Raw genomic sequence first — 13386 nt, 5'->3', positions numbered from 1 at the left:
CCAAATGAAAAGGAAAGTTTTGAACTTTATACCTCCAAATGCAGCTCCTTCCTCTGTAGATCTCAGATCCAAACTTGCACTTCAAACTCTAGTCTCCACAAACTCCTCTCCTTCTTCTTCACTAGCACACCAAGGCACTTTTAGCTCCAAAATCACACACACTCACTAAGAACGATGAAAAGTTCTCTCTTAGGGTTTTACTCACTGTTATGGAGGCTGAGAAATAAGCCTTAGCATCCAATATATAGGGCACAAGTCAGAAATTAGGGTTTGCACCTGGACACATTACGCCCAGCGTAACCCTGAGTACGCCCAGCGTACTCAGACGAGCCCGCGTCCAAAATAAGCGCATGAGTACGCGCAGCGTACTCTTGAGTACGCCCAGCGTACTCATTTGCTACCAATTCCTCTTAAGGGCTTAACTTGACACTTTGAATAAAAGAAGGGCTAAATAGTTGTACCTGAATTTCGGGATGTTACAATTCTCCCCCACTAGAACTAGATTTCGCCCTCGAAGTCTCACTCAACAAATAACTCTGGATACTGCTCGCGCATCTCTAACTCCGGCTCCCAGGTCATTTCAGAACCCTTCCGATGTTGCCACTGGACTTGAACCAATGGCACCTCCTTGTTTCTCAACGTCTTGATCCTTCGATCCATAATCGCAACCGGTCTCTCAACATAATTCAGGCTCGCATCCACCTGAATGTCCTCTAACGGAACCACTGCCGACTCATCAGCGATACACTTCCTCAACTGAGACACGTGGAAGGTGTCGTGAATCTGGCTCAACTCCGTAGGTAGCTCCAAACGATACGCTACCCTGCCCACCCTGGCAGTCACCCTGAAAGGACCAATATACCGAGGTCCCAACTTACCCCTCTTCCTGAATCGGATCACCCCCTTCCAAGGAGATACCTTCAGGAGTACTAAATCACCAACCTGGAACTCAAGCCCCGAGCGACGTCCGTCCGCATAACTCTTCTGGCGGCTCTGAGCGGTCAGCAACCTCTGTCTGACCTGCTGAATCTGCTCAGTCGTCTAAAGTACTATCTCTGTACTACCCATCACACGTTGCCCGACCTCTCCCCAGCAAATAGGAGTCCGACACCTCCTCCCATACAACAGCTCAAAGGGTGGCATACCGATGCTCGAATGATGGCTGTTGTTATAGGAAAACTCAGCCAAGGGCAAGTATGTGTCCCAACTCCCTCCGAAATCCAACACACATGCCCGAAGCATGTCCTCGAGCGTCTGAATCGTCCGCTCACTCTGCCCATCTGTCTGGGGGTGGTATGCGGTACTAAAATGTAGCTTCGTACCCAACTCCTCATGAAACTTCTTCCTGAATCTGGAAGTGAAACGCACATCTCGATCTGAGACGATCGAGATCGGCACTCCATGCCGTGATACCACCTCCCTTACGTACAACTCTGCCAACCTCTCAGCGGAGGAGCTCTCACTGATAGCAAGGAAGTGAGCGCTCTTCGTCAATCTGTCCACAATCACCCAAATTGCATCGACGCCCCTCGCAGTCCTTGGCAATTTGGTGATAAAATCCATGGTAATCTGTTCCCACTTCCACTCGGGAACCTCCAACGGCTGCAACTTACCATGCGGCCTCTGGTGCTCGGCCTTAACCCTGCGACAGGTCAAGCACCTCTCAACAACCCATGCTATATCCCTCTTCATACAGGGCCACCAATAATCTCTTCTCAGGTCCAAATACATCTTAGTGGCCCCGGGATGGATCGAAAACCTCGATCGGTGTGCCTCCTCCATCAATATGGTACGTGCCCCGCCCACAAATGGCACCCAGATCCGACCCTGGAAGGTCATAAGCCCTCTGCTATCGGTAACAAACTCCGATACATATCCGATAACCCGCTCTCTCTTGCGGTTCTCCGGTCTCACGGCCTCAGCCTGGGCCCCTCGGATGGTGTCCAACACCGGAGTCATCACTGTCAATCTCATACAAACGTCCCGTATCGGGGCGCTCTCCGCCCTACGACTCAGGGCATCGGCTACAATGTTAGCCTTGCCCGGGTGGTACAAGATCTCACAATCGTAATCCTTTACCACGTCCAACCATCTCCTCTGGCGCATATTCAGGTTGGGTTGATCCATCAAGTACTTCAAGCTCTTGTGGTCCGTGTATATGGTACACCGAACCCCATACAGATAGTGACGCCAGATCTTGAGGGCGAACACTACAACCCCCAACTCCAGATCGTGGGTGGGATACCTCGTCTCGTGAGGCTTCAGCTGCCTCGATGCGTATGCTATCACATGCCCTCTTTGCATCAGCACCGCTCCCAGCCCCGATATCGATGCGTCACAATACACCACAAAGTCCTCCATCCCCTCCAGAAGGGCTAACACTGGGGCTTCGCACAGTCTCTGGCGAAGTGTCTCGAAGGAGGCCTGCTGCTCTGGTCCCCATGAAAAAGCAACACCCTTCCGGGTCAACCTGGTGAGTGGCACGGCGATCTTGGAGAAATCCCTGATAAATCTCCGATAATAGCCAGCCAACCCTAAGAAACTCCTGATCTCGGTGGGGGATCTCGGCACCTCCCAACTCATATCCGCCTCAATCTTGGCCGGGTCGACCAATATCCCATTCTGATTAACGAGGTGCCCTAGGAACTGGACCTCTCGTAACCAGAAATCACACTTGGAGAATTTGGCATAAAGCCTCTCCGATCTCAAAACTCCAAGTAACTCTCTCAAATGCTCCTCATGCTGCTCTCTGGATCTCGAATACACCAGTATATCATCGATGAACACGATCACCGAACGGTCCAACATCGGTCTGCATACTCTGTTCATGAGATCCATGAACGCCGCCGGTGCATTGGTGAGCCCGAAAGGCATCACCACGAACTCGTAATGCCCGTAACGAGTCCTGAACGCTGTCTTCTGGATATCCTCATCTCGTACTCTCATCTGATGATATCCAGACCTCAAGTCGATCTTGGAAAACCAAGACGCTCCATGCAACTGATCGAATAAATCGTCGATCCTCGGTAAGGGGTAATGGTTCTTGACCGTCAGTTTGTTCAGCTCCCGGTAATCAATGCACATCCGGTGTGAACCATCCTTTTTCTTGACAAAAAGGATCGACGCTCCCCACGGCGAGCTACTCGGCCGTATAAACCCCTTCCCCAGCAGCTCCTGCAGCTGCGAGGATAACTCCTGCATCTCTGGTGGCGCAAGGCGATAGGGCGCCTTGGCGATAGGCGCTGCCCCCGGAACCAAATCAATACGGAACTCTACCTGCCTCTCGGGAGGTACACCCGGCAACTCCTCGGGGAAAACATCTGGGAACTCGTGCACTATCGGGACCTCATCGATCGACCTCGGTCTCTCTGCATCTACTCTCGTATCCACCACATAAGCCACAAACCCACTACAGCCCTGCTGTAAACTCTGCCTCGCTCTGGCGGCCGAACAAAATGCTGACCCAGAACGGGAACCCTCGCCGTACACCGTAAGTACTCCCCCACTGGGGTCTCGTATCGTCATCAACTGTCGCTCACAGTCAATCACAGCTCCGAAACGGCTCAACCAATCCATGCCCACTATGACACATACGTCCCCCATAGCAATCGGGACCAGATCTATCGGAAACTCGACACCGAAGATCTCGAGTACACATCCTTGAATCACATCAGTAGCATACACCGTTCGCTCGTCAGCTATGGAAACTCGTAGAGGTCGACTCAACGCCTCACGCTGGATACTGATGTGCTGACTAAACGCTAGCGACACAAAAGACCGACTCGCACCCGAGTCAAATAACACCAAGGCAGGTACAGAACACACAAGAAATGTACCTACGCATATCACAATATAAGCATAACACTACAAACTCAAAATGAACAGAGGAAAGAATACATACCAGCTACCACATCGGGTGCTGCGCGGACCTCCTCCGTTGTCAACTGGAAGGCTCTCCCGCGAGCCTTCGGTGCCTCAGCCTTCACTGGCCGACTCTCTGTAGCTCAAACAGCAGCAGGAGCAGATCCCTGAGAAGCTCCCTGAGCTGACCCTCGTAACTGTGGACACTCGGCCTTCCGGTGTCCGGTCTAGTTGCAGTGAAAATAGACTGCAAACCCCTTGGGGCAATCCTTGGCCATATGCCCCTCCTTGCCACATTTGTAGCAAGACCCTGCTCTGCACACTCCATCATGACTCTTGCCGCACTTGCCACAAGTGCGGCCCCTCTGGCTCCCTGATCTCGAATCGGCAGGCTTGGCCCGCTTGGCTGCCGGCTGAGACTGTGCCGGTCGCCGATCCCTCCCCTGAGACTCCGCCTCCTCCCTAGCCTGAGTCTCCAGCTCTATCTCCCTCTTCCGGGCATTTGCCTGAAGCTCGGCAAATGTCCGGTACGTCGAGTTCGCCACGAACTCTCGTATATCCCTCCTCAAAATGCTCAGATATCGGCTCATACGTGCCTGCTCGGAGGACACGTGCTCTGGGCAGAACATCGCCCGCTCATGGAACATCCTGGTGATCACTGTAACAAACTCTGTACCCTGCTTGAGGGTCAAAAACTCCTGGGCCAAACGCTCCCTCTCCACCTGGGGAACGTACTCTTCTCGGAACATAGCAGTGAACCTCTCCCAGGTCACTGCAACAAGCTCAGTAGGCGAATAGTGCGCCGTCACAAACTTCCACCAGTCCTTCGCTCCCAAGCGAAGCTGGTTCAACGCGAACCGGACTCTCAAATGCTTTGGAGATGAGCAAGTAAAGAAACACCCCTCAATGTCTGATATCCACCTCATCGCTGCAATCGGGTCCTGGATCCCATCAAACTCCGGTGGTTTTATGTTGCTGAACTCACGAAACAGCAACGCATCACCACCTTGCGGCCTAGTCGCAGCTATAGCCGCAATGGCCGCAGCAACCGCAGCCTCAGAAAGAGCAGCGTATCTCTCATCAAATGTCTCTATCAGTGTGGTCTTGATAGACCCGAACATCTCTGGTATCTCTGCCCTGATGGCCGCAGCCACCTCCTCATGAATGATCCTACGGATCTCCTCATCGCTAGTACCGCTGCTCTCTGGTGTGTGGCGTGTCCCAACCATGATGTCTCTGAAATACAACATAACAAATATCAGGGACTCGCTCGAGTATACTCGCACTCGATAACTCCACCCTACTTGCTCCTTAGTACCCAATGGATTCTTACTTAGGGTGCGCACTGCTCCGGTGTCTTCAGTAGTACGGGCCCTATACTACCGTCCACACCGCATCAGCATCCACTCTAAGTCCTCCTCCTTGGATCCCAAGTCCCAAGTACTCTACTCTCTTTAACCACATGCTACTCACTAGCAGCTCTCTCATAAACTCCTCGCTACTATCTAAACACTCTCAAGTATCCCTAGCAACAAAACTCCTAGACTAAGGCATCACATATCAGGCCACTCTAGTCCTAATAAGAATACCTAGTCTACTCTAGCATGCATAGCATAACTCATCATATATCATAACATAATATATCTCATAACACTAATTACAAGGGTATTTTGGGAAATCACCGTTCGGGCGCTGGCTGATCGTACACACGGCTCTGCTCTGTTTGTCTCAAAACTCTTTTTTACTCTTTAAAAAATTTTTAGTCATCAAAATTTCTCTCAAATCCTCAGTTTGAGTTCAGATATGCCCGAAGACGAATCTGAATCCCTCAAACCAAGGCTCTGATACCAACTTGTAACACCCAAATTTTCAAAACAATTTTTCACATTTTATAAAACACATTTTCATTCATAATCGTTATAAAAACACCATTGGATCACATAGTCAATCATAACATCATATCCCAAGATCATAATAAAAATCTCCCCGTGTGTGTATTGATCAAGCCGACGCCTTCCCGCGATCCTCGCTGGTACCTGAGACACATAACACAACACTGTAAGCATAAATGCTTAGTGAGTTCCCCAAAATACCACACACAACACATATTAGCCACTCGAGGCTATAACTCTGATGACCCTCTGGTCAAGGTGTCTCTGTGGGACCCTCCAGTCCCATAACTCTGTGGGCCCTCTGGCCCTAACTCTGTGGACCTTCCGGTCCTAACTCTGAAAACTCTGTAACATACATAGCATATAACACATAGAATTCACATCATGCAAAAGCATACATCATACTCTGTCTCATAGCTCTAACTATCACTCTAGGTAAAGTATAGTGAGAAAACTCACCTCGGGTAACTCGGTAAAGCTCGAACTCTGTAAAATCAGGTCTAGCCTCCGCCTAATCATGTAAAATAAATACTCTCAATCAATACATCTCTCAAGGCTAGACTATTCCTCCTCTTAGTACTCTCAGAAGGGTAAAAGACCATTTTACCCCTCTCATAACTCAAAGGCCCCACTATAGACCAAACCCTAAAAGTCAACCCTCCGGGTTACGCTGCGCGTACCAGATGTGTACGCTGGGCGTACCCGGCAGTCTCAGAATCGGGGAACGCCTCCCCGTACGCCGCGCGTACTGGGATTACGCCCGGCGTAAATCCCAGTTTCAGTCCCTTAGCTCTTGAGGTCTTAAACAGTTAAGACTCACGTCCAACTTTTAGATCTAACCATTTTTAAGCCTCTTAATCCATAAAGTCGATGACTTTAAGCCTTTGCATGGCTGAACAAGTCACTAACACCCAAAATATACCATTTCCTAACATTAGAAAGCCCAATACTCAAGCATGATCTCATATCCACGACCAAGATGGGAACTTTATGGATCTACAACACAAATACCACTGAAATGGGACAGATCTAGGTCCATGGAGCACATTACACTCATAAAGTCTCCACCTTTGGGACTTTTAACCCTAAAATGGTCCATGAAGCAACAAACCAAATGAAAAGGAAAGTTTTGAACTTTATACCTCCAAATGCAGCTCCTTCCTCTGTAGATCTCAGATCCAAACTTGCACTTCAAACTCTAGTCTCCACAAACTCCTCTCCTTCTTCTTCACTAGCACACCAAGGCACTTTTAGCTCCAAAATCACACACACTCACTAAGAACGATGAAAAGTTCTCTCTTAGGGTTTTACTCACTGCTATGGAGGCTGAGAAATAAGCCTTAGCATCCAATATATAGGGCACAAGTCAGAAATTAGGGTTTGCACCTGGACACATTACGCCCAGCGTAACCCTGAGTACGCCCAGCGTACTCAGACGAGCCCGCGTCCAAAATAAGCGCATGAGTACACGCAGCGTACTCTTGAGTACGCCCAGCATACTCATTTGCTACCAATTCCTCTTAAGGGCTTAACTTGACACTTTGAATAAAAGAAGGGCTAAATAGTTGTACCTGAATTTCGGGATGTTACAATTATAGAAAATCATGTTTATGATTTGCATGAATCCCTTATAAAATAACACATTTTACGATATGATTCACGAATTTGTTGCTTTAGTTTTGGAAAACTGTTTCTACGAGTTGATTTCTTAATCGTTTGGTAAAACTGTTTTCTGTGTTAAAAGCATACTGAACATGTAAGTATTTTATACGAAATAATATACTTTGAGTACAAGTTTCCTTGTACTTTTTCTTGCATTCCCCCCCTGAAAACATGAAAAACTCGGAAAAAGCGTAGGGGTATGAACTCACTGTTTGACGTGGGATTCGAGTGTAAGTTGCTAGGAATTGCTGAGTGTCAAGTAAAACCTCGGGCACAAACGGATCCTATTTAGCATGTAAAAGTACATATATACATTATGTGAGGGCATAACACTATTTGTTATGGAAGGAACCCACCTTAAGGACTAGGAAACACTTAAAACTAAGTGTTAGAATCATATGTGATTGAAGAGGGGAGTTTGCGGCCGTAATCAGGAGTGTACGGTCAAGGGTTTGCGGCCCAATGAGGTTTACGACCCATATGTTTACGGCCCAAGTGTTTACGGTCCATGGGTTTACGGCCCATGGGTTTACGGCCGTAAACACTTGGCGAAAAGTGCGATTTTCGGTGTTTCAAGGTCCTTTCTAGCCTTCTAGAAGTGTTCTAAGCCTCGTTTCTAAGCTTAGGAGGGTGTTGTGGCAACTTTGCACCACTTAAATAGAGTTTACGGTCAAGGGAGATTGCCTTGGCTGTAAACACCCTTCTGGTCACGATTTCTAGATGTTTAACAAGTGATTCTTGTATCCAACAAGCTAAGGGTAGTGTACTTACGTAGTGGAAGCTTGAAATGAGGTTTTTAGCCACCAAGAACTAGTGTGTGTTCTTGGTGTTCTTGGTGAGAGAGAAAATCTAGAAAAAGATGAGATTTATGAGCTAGGAACATGGATTTGCCACTAGAAGTGAGATAGAAACACAATCAAGGTGAAGAATCACTTACATTCTTGAGGATCCTTGAGCAAATTCAAAGTTTGTAGAGAGAGAGAGAGAGAGTAGAGAGAGAAAGCTTCTGGAGTGTGTAAAGTGAGAAATGAAGGCCACTCATCCCTTATATAGGGGTGAGTTTACGGCCAAGGGGTAGGGTGGAGGGTTTACGGCCGTGAACAGGGTTTACGGTCGTAAACAGGGTTTACGGCCGTAAGCTGAGTTTGCGGCTGTAAGCTCCTCTCGAAGGGTTGTTTGGCCAGGATGCTATGCTTTGACTTGGAAAAACTCATTCTTGGACCCAAACTTGGATTGTACTAAGCTTAGAATATCCCGTTATACCAAAATAGTACTAACGTGAACGGAAAATAAATAAAATCCAAATTTTATTAACGAAAACTGGGTAAAGATAACGGAAAAAGTTTCGGGTTGTCACATGAGGTCCATAGTCCATAAAGTTTGCATCTTGATGGTTGAAGATCAACCATGCATGGATTAATGTTCATTTGGTGAAAGTGGAATGTTAAATCAAGGGTTCGAGTCCCTTTGGGCCATGCAAAAGCATCAAGTGATAGGATTTAGGTAAAACAAATATACTTAAAAACCCTTAAGTTCACATGCAACCTAAAGGATCTATGTTTTCACTATTGAACCTATAACTAAGAACATCAAATAATAAACCCTAGAACCCTTAAGTTATTTTCGAAAATACCAAAGAAAAGGGTTTAGGATTACATACCTTATTGTTATTATAGTAAATAACAAGAATACTTCACTTTTAGATCTCTTGGAAGCAAGCACCATAATTATCGTGCCTCTAATGGTTCACACCCATGCTAGCAAGAAGGAGGATTAAGAGAGAGAGAAGAGGGGAGAGTAGGATTTTTGGCTATCTCTTAAGGAGAAGGAGTGGCCGAAATTAAGAGGCCTTAGGGTCTTTATATAGTGGAATATGAAACCCTAGATAACCCTGATTTGAATATTAAATTAATATTTTAAATATGGTATTTATCTCATTTCTTATTTATCCACATGAGATATTGTAGGAACCCTAGAATATCCCCTCAAAATCGTCCATCCCTAGGGTTGGAAGGTTCTGGATTCTTTTGTTCAACTATTGAACAATTACACTTTAGACCTTACACTTTTAATTAATTCAATTAATCCCAAAATTAATTCTAATTAATTTACGATCATTTATTAATTAAATAATATTTTTCTAATTAATATATTATTTTCATAATACATTAATAAACTATTTATTTCAATTTATTAATCACATAATAAATTAATCTATCTCTCTCTCTCTAAAAGTCATCCTGTTCAATTGTTAGGTTTGAGGGCAACCCAAAAGGACTGTGCTACTATCAATTCAAGTATATACCAATTATAGTTATGGGCTTAGATTCCTAATCCAATAGTCTCCCACTTGGATAAGTCTGTAACTATAACTGCCAGTATAACTTCTGAATCGATTAGCAAATTGTAGCTTCCAAAACCCGCTGCCGAACTCTGACCCAGCCAGTTACGCGTCCTAAGATAAGTGATCATATAATCCTCCGTTCCGCAAGATATCATTCGGACATGAGACATGGAGTAGAATCAATCTCATTGTCAAAGACATTGTTTCCCGATTTCTGATTTGTGATGATATATAACTTCTAATCGAACACATCAATTTAGTCCTGGTTGGGCCCAACACTATAAGTCAACACCGAATCACCGAGGGGCCCAAAGATATCGTTTTTCCCGTTAGGGAAAAAGGAATGAATAAACTTTGACTCATATGCTTGCATCTTTTACTCATCAAATCATGCATGACAATACGTTTTATAACATCAAGTTATTGATGCATTTACGCATTACCAATGTACAACCGACTTGTAAATTACAACTCATATATCTCCGTGGATGTACGATTCATATGGTTGGGACCCGGTAGTCAACGTTTTAAGGCTCTTAGGTCTAAGATTGTTGGTTTTCTTGGCATGTTGGGCGTTGGTGTATAGTGGGAGTGATAGACTCGGTGACTAGTTGGTTTGGATCCTGTGCGCAGTTAAGGGTTGTTGGGAGTATTAGTTGTGCATCAGAAATCTCTTGCGGAGTGCTTGTATTATAAATCCCGTTTGTTTGTAAGCTATTTATTAGGAGTTATGATACCAGCGATGGGTATTGGTTATGGAACCTCAAGTCAGGAAGTTCATTGTGAATGTCTTGAGTGATTTCCCAGATGGGGGTACACCTGAGCTGATAAGGATTTGGGTACAATGTGAAAATTTTTGGATTGGTCATCTTTGCTCGTAGGAGCAGTGGGTTGGTAATGACGTGTCAGGGAGTCAATGGTGTATTTAAGGTTTTTGGTACAACTCCCGAATTTGGGATTGGTTGAAACACGATCGGTGTGTTTTGAGTATTAGTTCTGCATGTTTGGTGGTGTTTTTAGTCAAAGATAAAGGGGTAAGATCAATGAATAGATGAATATCAGTCCTAGAGTATGGTTTCTTATAACATTCATAAAATTCATGAAAATTTTAAACTTTTAAATAAACCCAAAAACCATCATTGTTTACAAATCATTTTAAAAATAAGTTCAACATCAGAGAAATCCCAAAATCGTGAAACAAAACATGAGGAAGTGCACGATCACGCCTTCGCCTTCCCGCGATCCTCCGAGGTACCTGAAACATAATCCAAAACCTTAAGCCCAAAGCTTAGTGAGTTCCCCCAAAATACCGATACATAACAAATAGCACAAATATAATAATAGCATGCAATGGGTTCACATCTAACAGACCGGATTACCCCCGGGCCCACATCATAAGTATGGCTTGCCCCATGGGCCTACAACTTATGTCTGGCTTGCTCCCTGACCCGATCAGTCCTCGGACTGAATACCACTAATCCATCAGTACGAGTCTGACATGCCCTTCCTGGCGCTCAGCTCGTATCTAGAATGCTCATGAGCCCTAAGTATGAGTCTGGCATGCTCTCCCTGGGCCTCAGCTCATAACTGGTATGCTCTAGGGTTTGTTGGCTACAACACGGAGTAGTACAACCTCAACCCAAACCACACGATATGTCGACATATATCATATAATATCATATACATATAAATAGATAGTATCACAGGTAGTCTTACAGTTCTACCAAACTAGCATATCAAAAACTAGCATGCATATTTATTCCATACTCAACATATCCACAATATCAGGTTATCAAACCAATGGGCCGGACTTGGTGCCTTCGACCCGAAAGTACAGTGAGGAGAACTCACGTCACAAGCAACACAGAACTGATAAGGCCTGACTCCGAATCTCAGCTCACAACTTTAACGCCTACAACCACTATGTGACCAATTCCATCAAAACCCAATAATACCCAAAATACCCTTAAAAGTCAAACTTGGTCAAATATGGTCAAACTTGGTCAACTCAAGGTCAACTGGTCAAAATCCATAAACCCACTGAGTCAACCCAGCCGAGTTAACTCGCAAACGGCTGAATCATGCGAGTACGCGGGGCGTACTCCGGAGGTACGCGCAGCATACAAAAGCTTCATATTGACTTAAATACGGGGACATTGACCAAGTATGTAGGACATACTCCCTTCTATGCGGGGCGTACCCTCGCAGAGTCCAAAACCTCAATAAGTGCTTAATGGCTTATGCATTTAAGCCCAAACTTCAGATCCATGGTCCAAATGCACCTTAGAGTCATAAAGTCTCCAACTTTATGACTTTAGACGTCCAAAAAGTCCTTAACACATTAAGACCTTCCATAAAAAGCATGGAGCCAAACTAGCTAAAGGGTCCTCATTTTTATCGCATGGAACCCTTCCTAGGGTCTGAAAGGACAACCCAAAACGTCCAACACCAAACATGCACAACAATGGGACTTTTTGGGACAAAAGAAAATCATTCAGCTACCAAGATGAGATATAAGCAAACCAAGCATAAAGGTAGCAACTTTTTACCTTCTGGAGCTTCCGAAGAAGATGATGATCCAAGATCCACAAGCTTTCTTTCCCTTCTAGACTCCTTGATGCACTTCCTTCTCCTTTAAGCACACAAACAACACACCTTAAGCTCAAAACACTGTAACGCCGTAAATTTTCAAACCAAAATTTTCATTTTTAAACACAATAAAACTCATATCATATTTTACCAAAAACCACAACATTCCCAATTATCATCAAAATCCACAAAGTAAAAATCACTATCCCAGAATCATAAAAAATACTCTCGCTCCAGTGTGTAGTATCAAGCCGGCGCCTTCCCGTGATCCTGAGAAGTACCTGAAACACATAACACATAACACGGTAAGCACGAAGCTTAGTGAGTTCTCCAAAATACCACACATAACTCACTAGCTTCTCATGGCTATACTCAAATATGACCCTCTGGTTAATGTGTCTCAGTGGGACCCTCCGGTCCCACAACTCGGGTGGACCCTCTGGTCCTAACTCAGTAAACTAAGAATAATACACATCATATATCACAATAACATAAAACAAGATATCTCAATACACAGTATAAGCACATAAGACCCTCCGGTCACACATAGGTTACCACTCAAGGTAAGTATAGTGAGAAGACTCACCTCGTAAACAAGCAAGTAATAATCTCGTACACGAATCTCGAACTAGCCTCCGCCTAACACATAGGATTATTATCTCTAATTAATACTCTATTCACAATTCCAAATAAATCAAGGCTATTTTCTCTCAAACTCTTGGAATGGGTAAAAGACCATTTTACCCCTCCATGGCTCTCTTAACCATGTTTTGACCATAACCCTAAAGTCAACAAAAGTCAACGCCCGAATCAACAGTCCATGTTTGACCCGACTCGCCGAGTACATCTATGTGACTCGTCGAGTTCATTCGTTTTCCTCAGAAGTCTCATGAAAGTCCAGCTCATCTCGTTGAGTTGACCTCCAACTCGGTGAGTTATCGCATGATCAAGCTCATCGGGACAAACCCTAACCGACTCGTCGAGTCAGTTCATAGACTCGGCGAGTCCCTTTAATCTGATTCTCATTCAGACGTTTTA

This window comes from Lactuca virosa, chromosome 7 (genome assembly GCF_052849685.1).
Source record: "Lactuca virosa cultivar CGN04683 chromosome 7, Lactuca_virosa_CGN04683_v6, whole genome shotgun sequence".
Taxonomy (NCBI): domain Eukaryota; kingdom Viridiplantae; phylum Streptophyta; class Magnoliopsida; order Asterales; family Asteraceae; genus Lactuca; species Lactuca virosa.
Note: the sequence above shows the minus strand (reverse complement) of the source record.